Genomic DNA, 12,437 nt, shown 5'->3' on the forward strand with positions numbered 1-12,437 from the left:
AGGGTTGGGTACCTTATCCTGGGGTCACTATGGATGCGGCTCGCTTTGTATATTAATAAAAATGATGTGATCCCAAAGTCGTTCATGTGGAGACATATGAGTGAGGGCATCCTATGCGAAAGATATTTGTATAAGACCAAACCGTTAAATAGTCAATTTTATTTATAACGATTGTTTACTGTTAAAACTGACTATTTCAATTCAATAATCTAAGGTAGTTCGATCTCAATCATGAGCTAACTATGAACTCCTATTTATTCGGGATTATCTTTTAATCTGCATGGGTGAGATTGGCTCAGTATCGCCGCTCAATAAGCTTCCCATTTTAGAGGTAAGACCAGATAGATAGATGGGAACATAGTCCTGGAAGATGGAATTGACTCATACCTGTTTTAAGGTTAGCAGATAGGTGGTTTCCTTAAGTACTGACTTCTAGTCTTGAACAAAGAGCCCCCACCCTTTCTATATCTGAGAGGGACTCGATTTATTTGTAGGACCATAAACCAATTATTCATTAAAGGATCAGTGGAGACTTAAGGAGCAAGGTGTACTACAGGGGTAAAATAGTAATTTTGACCTAGCCATAAATACGAACAACCTGTGAATGATCGACTTATTGATTATGGTTAAATCAAGTGGACAAAAATATATCCACAGTGAGGAAGGTGCAACTACTGAACTATAGTGGAGTATCCCAGTAGTTAACGAATATTGATTAATTCGTTTTAAAGAGTTTAACAAATTAATCTCAAATCGTTGGAGCTCATTATTTGTAGGTCTATTACGTCCCTCTACTAGCTCATAAAAGGATTAAACCTTAGAATGACATGTTAAGAGAATTTGAAATGTTCAGATTCAATTTAGGGTTTGAATTATTATATTCGATATAATTAAACGTTTAATTAATGAATTAAACAGATTTGGAGAGTTGAAAATGTTTAAATGAGATTTAAATATTAATTGCATGAATAAGGATTCATGTTTTGGATTTGGTATTTAATTAATTTAATATTTGATATTAATTAATTAATTAAATCTACTTAATTAATTAATTATTTAAAATAAAGTATTTTAAATAAATTTGAATTTCAAATTTCAAATTAAAAAATTAGGTATTTTTAAATTTAATTTGAAAATTAAAAATTAAATTTAAAGAAAAATAGTTTTAAAATGGAAAGTGGATTTTCCCTCTTTTTCCATTTTATCTCCACCTAATCCACTAAATTAGTGGAAGTTTGAGTGTCAACTTCCCTACTTATTTATTTTGCATGTTTAATTTGTATAAATACTAGCTAATATGAAGGAAATTCATGCATGCTAAACCAAAAACGTGAAGAAATTTTTTAGAAAATTTTTCTCTCCATCTCTCCAAAATCATCCCAAAACCTCTCTTAATTTGGTTCTCACAATCCAATCTAAGGCCTGTGAATAGTAGAAAAGACTCTTGTGATAATCTACTTCAAGGATTGAAGAAGAAATTCGTGGAGATTTAGAGCAATTAAGTGGATTCAACAAATGTTGTATTCTTGAAACCATGTTTCTGATATTTTCATGATCATGCATGCTAATCCACTAAAATTGATGTAGTTAAAGTACTTAGGATCCTAATAGCTTCCATGTTTTGGATGTCAACTCCATCCGTTTGTAACCATAGTTTTACAAGATAACGACCTATTTTAACTTATTAAAACAAGTTGTTATTTGTTAACCCTAGGTGAGCATGCAATTTATCTTTGTTATAGATTTTAAATCTCTAATTCATTTTATAACACTTTATAAAACTATAGACATGCTTTTCCATCCATAGCGTACATCAAGCATTTCATAATTTAATATAACAAATTATATTGACAAATTATATTAATCACATGAAACCATAGATCATGCATACTATATATTATAAAAAATTATAACATCACCTCAATGCATGATACATGCTTCCTATGGTAGGATTTTAAATCTACATGGCATACATTATGCACATAAAAGATTTATTTTAATTATAACATACATCAAATGTATAAATAATTAAACATACATTGATATGGACAAGTTTTGGCATCCTAAACAAGTAAACAAGCTAATTATTACAAGAATAATAATAATAAAAAAAAAAAAACAAGTCTTGAAATGACACTAGACCGCCTGAATCGACCCAAATCGGCTCCAAATCGCTCGAACCGGACCTCCAATGCACCAAATAGGGTTGAATCGGACCTTAGGCAGCTGATCTGGTCGAACCAAAGCCACTAAAACCGGAATCAACCTGTGTGCAAGCGTTCTGGGCTTGATGAAGAATAACATTGCAACATTGTTCAAGTAGCATTGCAATGCTGTAAAGGAAATGGTTTGAAATCTCAATTTTGGCTGCTGAACTTGCTTCCAATTTTCGTCATTTACAACCTAATTGCAACTCTATCGATTTTAACAAATTTAGAGACTCTTAATCATACATTAAGGTCCATAAAAAAAAGAGCTAATTACAACTTTTGCAACAAAATTGAAGAAAAATCTAATGCTAAAATTGAAAAGTATCCATATCAGCACCCATTTCATAAAACTTACGGAAAACACCCACCAAGCTAAAATTAACGTAAATTGAGTACTTAAATCATGCTCTGATGCCAATTGATGATGTTGACAATCAACAAGCGGAAGGAATTAGGATCTTAAGTAGTCTAACTACATTAATTTGAGCAAACAAGCTTGCATGTTCATAAAGAAAAACAATAAGTTTCCAGAACTACAATACCTTTGAAGAATCCTCAGATTAGCTCTAAATCCAATAGCAATCTCCTCTCCGAAGCTTTAGACCATCACAAGATCTTTCTTATTATACTCTTGGCTCTTATATTAGATGGTGGGATAAAAAATGGGAGTCAATTTTGGGAGAGTTTTTAGAAATTGAATAGTTTTGGTATTCTTCTTCAAATTTTAGTCTGCATGTCACAATTTCTCAGCCAAGCATGCAATCCGATTGCCTCAAGGCTTGACACCAAATCTCACTTATTTGAATGAGAATTAGGGTGGATTAAGTGGGATTTCCCACTAATTTTGAAAAATCCATTTTTAATTGATTTTTATTTTAAAATATATTTAATTTGAAATTCTAAATTTCAAATTTTAAAATGAATTTTAATTTTATAAAATATCGATTCAATAACTAATATTTAAATAAAATACATTAATTTTAAATAAAATTAATTCTATAATTAATTTGATATTAAATTAATTTTTAATAATTAATTAAAAATTTAATNATACATTAATTTTAAATAAAATTAATTCTATAATTAATTTGATATTAAATTAATTTTTAATAATTAATTAAAAATTTAATTAATTAAATTTAATCAATATTAAATTAATATAACACTTATTCTAAACATGGATCCTTATTCATGTAATTAATATTTAAATTATATTTAAATAATTTTCATCTCTCCAATTTCGTTCAATTCGATAATTAAAATGTTTAATTATATCCTTTATATAATTGAAAGTTTTTCTCAAAACCAAATTTAAACATTTCAAATTCTCTCATCACACTATTCTAAGGTTTAGTCCGTTTATGAGCTAGTAAGGGGACCTAACGGAGTTACAGATCATGAGCTCTAACGACTCGAGATTAATTTATTAAACTTTTTTAACCAAATTAACCAACATTCATTAATTATCGTACCACTCTACTAAAGCCCAGTAGCTGCACTTTTCTCACTGTAGATATATTTTTGTCCACTTGATTTAACCATGATTAGTAAATCAATCCTTCACATGTTGTTCGTATTTACAACTAGGTAAAAATTACCGTTTCACCCATATAATAGATCTTGCTCCTTAAGTCTCCATTGATCCACTAATGAACAATTGGTTTATGACCTACCAATATACGAGTCCCTCTCAGTCATAGAGAGGGTGAGAGCCCTTGTTTAAGTTTAGGAGTTAGTACTTAGGGGAACAACCCATCATCTAACCCTAAAATTGGGTAGGAGTGAATTCCATCTTGTAGAACTATGTCTCCAGCTATCTACCCGATCTTACTCCTAAAATGGGAGGCTTATTGAGCTACAGTGTTGAGCCACTCTCACCCATGCAGATTAAAGGATAATTCCAAATAAACAAGAGTTCATAGTTAGCTTAAAATTGAGATCGGGTTACTAAGGTCATCAAATTAAAATAATTAGTTTTAACAGGACGTTGACTATTTTGTTGTCCAGTCTTATGCTGCATAAGATGTCCCCACTCACATGTTTCTACATGAACGATTTCAAGATCACATCGTTTGTATAAAATATAAAGCGGGCTGTATCCATAGTATCCCTAGGATAAGGTACCCAGCCCTATTCTTATACTTATAGACCGTTTTGGCTATATATTCAAAGCTTTCTCACCTATTCTAGACAAACTTGGCATACTCCACCGTTTATCTTGTCCTTATACCCCTCAATAAAACGGTACTGTTGAGTAAAAAAACAAACATGTAGTTGAGGTCGGATTAGCCATGCTTGCCCATTCCTCTGTTCCACACACCTTCTGGCCGTTTGCCTTCCACACAGCCACATATCTCATCAATTGGCTACCCACACCTCTCCTTGCCAACAAATCTCCCTATGAAAACTTATACAATAAGCTTCCTGATTACCAGCTTCTTAAATTATTTGGATGCACCTGCTTTCCTTTTCTTCGACCGTTTAATGACCATAAACTTCAATACCGGTCTCATGAATGTATCTTCTTAGGCTATACCTTTTTGCACAAAGGATATCTCTGTCTTCATCCTACAAAAGGTCGCATATATGTTTCTAGGCATGTAGTATTCAATGAAGCTACTTTTCCTTTCCTAGATACCTCTCAAACAACAACTCCATCACAGTCTCCTCCCTCATCTATCATTTCTATTCCTATTCCCATTAGTCCTCTCTGCCCCTCCTCACCAAATCAGTTTACTGCCAATTCTCAAAGCAATACTGTTCATCACAATGATTCCCCCTATTTACCTTCTTCCATCCCATCTCCCTCCTCTCAACCTATACCAACCAGCCAACCCACTGTCCATACTCTTTAGTCACATGAATCTTCAACCAGTTCACCAAGTTCCATCATTCCCTCTCCTTCACCAACACTCACCTCTACCCTCCCAACTCACTCTGATTCACCACACCTAACCATTCCTAACACTTCAGACCCACTACAACCCTTCCCTCTCACAACCAATAACCATCCTATGATTACATGATCCAAATGGGACTTTTAAATCAAAGGCTTGGTTATCCGTTGTCACTGACTTGGACAAAACAGAACCACAATTGTATAAGGAAGCACTTCTTCATCCAAGATGGAAACAAGTTATGCTTGAGGAATATGAAGCGCTCATACGAAATAATACATGGTCCCTGACACCTCTGCCCTAGGATCGCAAGGTAATTGGCAGTAAGTAGGTATTCAGGCTTAAACAGACTCCATCAGGTGAGATTGCTCGATTCAAGGCCCGCTTGGTCGCTCAAGGCTTTAGCCAAGATTATGACATTGATTACTTTAAAATATTTAGTCCAGTGGTCAAGCCTACTACCATCTAGCTTTTGCTATCCATTGCTTTATCTCACAACTGGGTCATTCGACAGCTTGACGTGCACAATGCCTTTCTTAATGGTGACTTATCTGAGGAAGTGTATATCAAGCAACTACTTGGTTTTATAAGTCACCAACATCCCGATCATGTCCTGCTTCTGCATAAGGCCTTGTATGGTCTCAAACAGAGCCCTCGAGTATGGTTTTCAAAGCTCAGCACTTGTCTGATGCAGTGGGGCTTCTCAAATGTGAAATCTGATACGTCCATGTTCATTTTTCGAAACTCCACACCTTAATCATCTTTCTCATTTATGTTGATGATATCATTGTAACTGGCAATAGTTCTGCAACCATCCAACACTTTATTAGTTGTTTAAACATTCACTTTGCACTTAAAGATCATGGTGATCTATCTTTTTTCCTTGGTATTCAGGTAGCTCGCTCATCAGACCATTTACACTTATCTCAGTCCAAGTACATTTATAGCCTACTTGATCGTGCACAACTCACTGCAAGCCCATTCACTCTCCTATGGCCGTTGGTACCACATTGTCCCTCACTGATGGACAATTACTGGACAACCCTTCTAAATACAGAAGCTTAGTAGGAGCCTTCCAATATTGTACGCTGACCGGACCAGACATCAGCTTCAGTGTCAACAAACTCTATTAGTTTATGCACGCCCCAACCTCTTCACATCTTCAAGCAGCAAAAAATCTTCTTCGCTACCTCAAAGGCATGACAAATTATGGTATTCTTCTAACTAAATCCTCTGTTTTGGCCTTAACTTGCTACACCGATGCCAATTGGGCCACCTGCCCGGATGACAGACGAAGCACAAGTGGGTTCTATGTCTTCCTAGGTTCTAGCCTCATCTCATGGAGCTCCTACAAGCAAAAGGTAGTCTCTCGATCCAGTGCCGAATCAGAATATTGTGGTCTATCCAATGCTGCCGTTGAGGTCCTCTAGAACCAATCTGTTCTGACTGAAATTGGCATTAACCGCATCTCCACTCCTCTACTACTCTATGACAACCTTAGCGCCGTATACATGGCCGCCAATCCTGTGGTTCACAACCGAACAAAACATCTTGAGATTGATCTTTATTTTCTCAAAGAAAAGGTTGCATCCAAACAACTTTCCGTCAGATTTCTTCCCTCTGAAGACCATTTTGCAGACATCATGACAAAAGCTTTACCAAGTCCTTGTTTTCTCAATCTCAAGACCAAGCTTACAGTCGTGGCAGCTCCTCGTTCGCTTGTGGGGATGATAAAAGAAACATCCAACGTCGGTTGTTAAAAAGAATTCTTCCTGTTTTTCCCTCTGTTTTTCTTCAGCATTTCATTTTCCACTATTTGGTTGTTATTTTTCAATTTTCTCTCTCCTAATTGTTATGCTTAACCAATGTTATTATGCCAAGTGGCTCCACATACTTTAATAAATAGCAATTACACGATAGAAGTAATCCATCGTTGAAAGCCTATCGTTTAGCATTTTTATTTTCCTCTCTGCTATCTCTTCGTCTTCCTCGTCTCTGTCTCTCCATTTTCTACACCTACAAGATTAATAATTAATTTGAAAGAAATTGTTCATAATGTTCTTGCAAATCGTTGAATTTGATTGTCTATTGTGTTTTCTCATCACACGTTTTCTTGAACTTCGGAGCAAGACATATGCATTTGTAATCTACAAAAGATGCTTCTCCATTTCATCAATTAATTCAACCAATTCTAGTTGAAAAAAAAACAAGTAGAAAAAAGCTTACGTGGTTTAAAATCCAAATCAAATCAAAGAAGAAGAACATGAAGAACATGTTAGTGCTAAAGTTGTATGGAATAGAAATTGAAAAAAGAAACTGAAAGAAGAGGGAAACTAAGCAATAGGAAGGAGTACACTGACGGAAAACGAACGGCGGTAACGATGGTCAGAAGTAGTGGCTGAAACTGGAACAAAAACTGAAAAAGAGTTTAGAGAGAAGGAGAGAGGGAAACTCACAAGAAATTACCAACGGCGGCAATCGACCATTAGTGAGCAACGTAGCTGGCAATCGACGGAGCGGCGGTAGGGAGTGTGTGAGGAGGAACGACGGACGAGCGGTGAGTGGATTTGCCAGATGGCTTGGAGATGTGAATATGAGAGTGGAGAGATGACTGAGATAGGGGTCTACGCGTGAAGAGTGTGCGAGGAGGAAAAAAGTTCGTAAAGTGGAAATACAAAAAAAAATTAAATGAAAATTGATTTTTTTGCTATTTCTATCTAATCTCAAAAGTCCAAAATACATTTGCAATTCCCCTAATTAGTTTTGATACCCAAATTTTAATTTAGAGATAAATATGGTAATTATAATCTTGATTTTTAAAAACTATAAAGAAAAACAAAAATAATCGCACACATTTTAATTTTAGAATTATAATTTTAATAATTATATAATTTTAAATATAAAAAAATAAATTAAAATATTTACAAAATATAGCAAATTTTAGAACTATCAATGATAGACGTTGATAGACACTGATAGAATTCTATCAGTGTCTATTAGTGATATTGATAGAAATGATAGAAGTCTGTCAGTGTCTATCAACGTCTATCATTAATTTTTCTATATAATATGATATTATGTTTTTTTTTTTTTTTGTCATATATGTTACAATATTATATTAGTAGTATGGAAAGCTAAGCTAATATTGATAGGCTAACTTTTTATTTTTCCCGTTCTCTTTGATGTTGGCGTTTTCTCTATTTTCCTTAAACTTTGTGAACAGATGGTAAGTAAGAAAAAAAAGAACTATCATAAAAAAGGAATCATCAACTAGGAAAAAAAAAAAAAAAAAGCCTAAGTTGTCTTTTAGTATATTCCGGAGGTAATTATATGGATTAAAAACTACTTCCTCCCTTCAGCTTTTAATTTTATTGTATGGTCGGGCAGAGTTTTTCCACTAATTCTGGAGTAAATAATTTTTAATCATTTCCACCAAATATATGGTAGCATGAGTCGAACACAGTTAACCGTTGAATTTCTTAGTTAAACTGCTAAAAGTCCTAGGCAACTGGGAAAAAAAGGGTTTGAATTGATTTGATGCAAGAAAAGTAAATTGCACGAAAAATAAGTAAGGATGGAATTCAATGATTTAACAGTCTAGCTTAGGCTTTTGCATTATTTCTCGAATTACAACTTGATCATAGATTCATTGAATTAATTCTTATATAGTCTAAGCTTAGTCAACTCATCTAAAAAAGCTAGGTGAGAGTTCAAATTATCAAATTAGTCAATTCAATCAGATGAAAAGCATCCTAATTAATTTAGACTAACTGCATTACTAATAGAGATTACGCTAAGGTTGTTGTGGTTTATNATATTGAATAAATAAAGTGTTATTTATTTTCGGGTGCTATTTATTACTCTCATAACTCAAATTCAATAAACTAAGATCCAAGGTTATTTCATATCACTTGAACAGTATGTGGTCAACATACAAGTAGACCGTGTTCAGTAACCTAAAAGATCCATAGTATAAGGATAAGGTTGAGTTTCTTATCCTGGTAACATTATGAATATGACTCGTTTTGCAATTGTTACAAACGATTTGATATATGTCGTTCATGTAGGGGACATGCAAGTGAGAGTATCTTATACAATGAGATTGTATAAGACCGAACCACGAAATATATAATCTCTCTTTGTAACACCATTAACTGAAAAGATTAATATTTCAATTGATGACCATGTAACCGATCTGAATCCTGAGTGAGTTAGGAACTTCTGCTCATGAGAATCGTCCTTTGATTTATATGGATGAGAGTGGCCCGAGTTGCCAACTCAATGCCTACCACTTTGGGGATGATACTGATGGATCTTGGAAAGAGCTATGTTCTTAATGTTAAATTCCTCGATTTTATGTTTTTTTTTTTGCTTTAAATGTCAATTTTATAGGGAAAATAGTCCCAGGAGAATTTTGGAGTTATTGCAAGAAATTTTGACTAAAAAGGAGCAAAAAGGACCAAGAAATCAACAGAATTGAAGAAAATACCAAAATGCGACCTGAAACAGTGTTGCGACCCTCCAACCAACATTGAGAAATGTTGAAAGGTAGTAGTATGCTTAACTCGGCCATACAGGGTAGTGTCGCAACGTTGCGGATATTGACGGGAAAAAAATGCGTGCGCGCCTTTGCACAAGTGAGCCTCGAACCTGCACTGTCCCAGAGTTGCAACGCTGTGACCTGCAGCCATTAAAAGCCAGTTTTCCACAAAATCATTTTAGATGAAAAGCGAGGGAGGGATCAGTTTTTAGGATTTGGAGAGAAATTTCTAAAATTTCTTTAATTCTTGTATCAATTTCTTGTAAGATTCAATGGATTTCTTCAAGAATTTACCACTTCATGGCTAGGTAATCTTCTTTCTTGGGGAAATTGTTAGGTTAGTAAATTCTTGAGGCTTTTTCTTCTATTTTTATCTAATTGATTGTTCTTGAATGTTTAATTTCAATAAAACCTTATAGAAATGAGTTTACAGCTCAAATTTGTTAGATTTTTGTATGCAAAATTACATGGCTCTATAGCATAATTGTAATAAAGTTGTTGAACTAGAAATCTTGAATGAAAATTTGGACTTTTTCCTATTTTTTTGAAAGTATGACTAGTTTAGAACATTCAAATAAATCATTCTTGAATTGAATCTATAGTATTTCAAGCATATCATAACCTAGAAAACCTTAGAATTAATGCAATTTAGGAATTTGATGCAGAATGTCTTTAGGAAACATCTTAGAACTAAATTAGGGTTAATTGACAATTTTAGGTTAATTAACTAATTAGGACATTAGGGCATGTCTCTAATGGTTTATGAAATAATTAAATTGCATAAGTACAATTAAGCCAATGAATGAATTAGACTAACCAATATAATTCCCCAAGAGCTTTTACATTGAAATCTTAGCAAGAATTCTTTTATGCTCTCTACTATTAGTCTCTTAAAAAAATCATATCAATCTTAGTTTTAGTTTTACTTTATTTCTAAAAATTCAACAAGCCCCCCCAAATTGGAATTCAAGAGTTAAGTTTGCTAGTTAAAAGAGGTCTCCTGAGGATCGATCTCGTGCTTTTACTATTACTACATGTTAATATTAGTAGTTGTATGTGTTTTACAAATTTTATTTGTTTAGGGCTAAATTTGAAACTAACAACATCATTTTTTTGGCACAAACAAATTGGCGCCATTGTTGGAGAACCATGCAAATTGGCATACTTGAATTTTGAATTCCTTTTAAAAAAATAATAATAAAAAAAAAAGAAAATAATAAGACCTGAAAATTACATGACTTTGACCCGCTCCCTCAGAGTGTACTTTGTGATTTAGTTGTAGATATTGACCGCAAGGAGAGGCGACTTCGAAGAAAAAGAACGAGAAGAGAAAAATAAGAATTTGAAGAGCTAAGACAAGAAAAAGAAGAATCAACTCAATCAAACATTATGGGAGAAGCAAGAGAGTAAACCTTACAAGAGCTTCCGGAGCTGGATTACAAACAACAACCATTGTGCATAGTGTACCCTGAGACTACCGTTCCATTAAAACTTAAATCGGGACTTGTGCATCTCTTGCCTACATTTAGAGGACACTTGGCAAGGATCCACACAAACATATGAAAGAATTCCATCTCGTATGTGATGGAATGCGCCCGCTGGGGTAACCCGAGAGCAACTTAATTTTAGGGCTTTTCCTTTTTCTTTGAAGGATGTGGCAAAAGATTGATTGTACTATTTGTCGGCAGGATCCATCACTACATGGAATGGTTTGAAAAAGATGTTCTTAGAAAAAATTTTCCCTGCATCTAAGGTACATAATATTAGAAAAGAAATCTATGACATTAAGCAAGTCGTAGGAGAGTCACTTTATGAATATTGGGAAAGATATAAACAACTTTGTGCTTCATTTCCTCATTATCAAATTTTTTAACAATATCTTATCTAGTATTTCTATTCAGGATTGCTTCCATCAAAGAAGAGCAACATTGATGTTGTCGCTGGAGGGCCTCTAGCTGACAAAACACCCACCAAAGCTAGTCAACTCATATCCATCATAGCGAAAAATTCTCAGAATTTCAAATCAAGGACTCTCGACCACAACATTGCTCAATCGAAAGAGGTAAGTGAACTTAGAACTCAAGTCTCTAATCTTGTGTCTCTTTTTACACAGGTTGCTCAAGGCGGTCTTCCTCAAGTTAAGACATGTGGAGCATGTGGAATGGCCGGGCATACTTCTGAAACTTGCCCACAAGCTCAAGTGAATGCAATATGAGGTTTTTAAAGGAAGTATGTGTTGGGGTTAATGCCCTAAATCTCGTAAGGTCCTGTAGTTTGTAAATACTTGTATGAACAAACAATATGTGATTTATAATATATAATATTTTATTCACTTCAATTTATGAAATATGAGATATTTTAGTTGCATTAATCACAAACCAATAAACTAAGATCCATGGTTATTGTTGTAACTTAAGCATGTATGTGGAGACATACAAGTGGATCGTGTTTTAAATGATAACCTAAATGGTCTGTAGTATATGGATAAAAGAGGGATACCTTATCCTGGTAACACTATGACCTTAATCCTGAGTGAGTTGTGAACTCCTGCCTATGAGGGTGGTTCTTTTATTTGCATGGGTGAGAGTGGTCAAAATGCTAACTTAACAAGCCTACCATTTTGGGGATTCGTCTGATTGGGGAGCTGGAAACTCAGTTACACAAGATAGAATTCACTCCTTCCCCGAAGCAGGGGTAAGTAGATAAATTGCTCCCTCAATGGCTGATTTTGGGGCTTGAACAATATGGCACCACACCTTTTCTCGGCCTGAGAAAGGTTTAGTCATAGTG

The 12,437-nt window shown here is 34.3% G+C and overlaps 1 long non-coding RNA gene across 1 annotated transcript; it reads right to left on the reverse strand.

The window, feature by feature from the left end:
* Nucleotides 1-2,021: 2,021 nt before the first annotated feature.
* On the reverse strand, nt 2,022-7,758 carry LOC120079605. The gene is made up of 2 exons (XR_005482285.1): nt 7,564-7,758; nt 2,022-2,415 (listed from the first exon to the last, which is right to left on the reverse strand). It is a non-coding gene; the product is annotated as an uncharacterized LOC120079605 (long non-coding RNA).
* Between the last annotated feature and the right edge of the window lie 4,679 nt (nt 7,759-12,437).

Source organism: Benincasa hispida, chromosome 6, assembly GCF_009727055.1.
Source record: "Benincasa hispida cultivar B227 chromosome 6, ASM972705v1, whole genome shotgun sequence".
In the NCBI taxonomy this organism is placed as follows: domain Eukaryota; kingdom Viridiplantae; phylum Streptophyta; class Magnoliopsida; order Cucurbitales; family Cucurbitaceae; genus Benincasa; species Benincasa hispida.